The sequence below is a fragment of the Fukomys damarensis genome, unplaced genomic scaffold, assembly GCF_012274545.1.
Source record: "Fukomys damarensis isolate Sample0158 unplaced genomic scaffold, DMR_v1.0_HiC HiC_scaffold_33, whole genome shotgun sequence".
Lineage (NCBI taxonomy): Eukaryota > Metazoa > Chordata > Mammalia > Rodentia > Bathyergidae > Fukomys > Fukomys damarensis.
This window is the reverse complement of record NW_022900945.1, coordinates 24046230-24047497: the sequence shown is the minus strand read 5'-3', so window position 1 is coordinate 24047497 and position 1268 is coordinate 24046230. Positions and strand designations below refer to the sequence as shown.

Here is a 1268-nt window from a genome sequence, read left to right as displayed (position 1 = left end):
GTCAAATGTCATGCTTAATTAAAAGGTGTTTCTTGCAAATTCAGATCTAAATTTAGACAGAAGAATTTATCCTCTTTCACCCATCATTCTTTGAAAACTGTACATTGTAATTTGAGGGCTTGCTAAATAACCTAAACAGAAAAGGTATGGCTTTTTATTTGAAAATAACAAGATTATCATTTTTACCCTCGCATTGTGTGCAAATAAAATATGGTAGAAAATATTAATTTTAGGTTTAGTTTGGACATTTATACCTTGGCTGAATTCTTATTTAAAAATAACCTTTTTTTCCTCTTCAATTTCCCTGTTTAAAAATAGTTGGATTGTACTCCTGAAGTCAATATTATAGCCTCCATCTCTGGCAGGCTAAAAAACTGACAAGTTATTCTAGAAATTGATTCTTGCTTTTATGCATAGATATAATTAGTTACTTAAAACACCACAGCAAATTTACTTAGACATATGTTAGATTAATCGCTTCTCGGCCTTTTGGCTAAGATCAAGTGTAGACATATGTTAGATTACTATTTTGCCTATAGTCTCATCAGCATGATTTAATATTGTGATTATAGTTTAGTACTAATAAACAAAATTATTATTTAACAAGATATATTTTTAATTAAAATATGTTGTAAGTGTATATTTATTTCTTAAATGTACAGAGTAGCGACAATTGATGACATAGTTCTATTATTCTGTACCATACTACTAAAATTTTAACCATTAGATATTGAAAAACAACCAGATTTCATGGTCAATACCAACATTAAGAATTTCTGCACATTTACATTAAAAATTTCTGTCTAAATTTAGGACTTAAATATTAGAAAAAATGCTGAAAAGGAATTAAACTTCCTGAGAAGAATAAGGGTAAATTAAAGGGCAGAAATGCATTTTCAGTCTGGCTATTCTTTTCCAAGAGGCAGAAGGAAGGGCTGTTCTTTTCCAAGCAAGTGATCTCTTGTAAAATTCACTTTTCTGCTTCCACTCAAATCATATAGCAACATTGCCTCATTCGCTGGGCTTGGGAAATACATCAAGGACCATTGTCTGTGTTACTAAAGAATGTCCGTGATATCTTGCACCCAAGCAAAGATACTTTCTTTTTCAGTTGCCTTGCTCTCTAACTTGCTCCATATATTAATGTGGTTCTCTGATGATTATGTGAGATGTTGATATTTGAGAATGCTGCTGATCAGCTTTCTGGTTTCAGAAATCACACCAAAGACTTGAAGTTTTAGCGGAATTGATAAGAGGAAAGCCAACAT

The 1268-nt window shown here is 31.3% G+C and overlaps 1 pseudogene; it reads left to right on the top strand.

The window, feature by feature from the left end:
• The first annotated feature begins 473 nt into the window (after window positions 1-473).
• Window positions 474-596, top strand: LOC117284077 (annotated as a pseudogene).
• Window positions 597-1268: the final 672 nt, after the last annotated feature.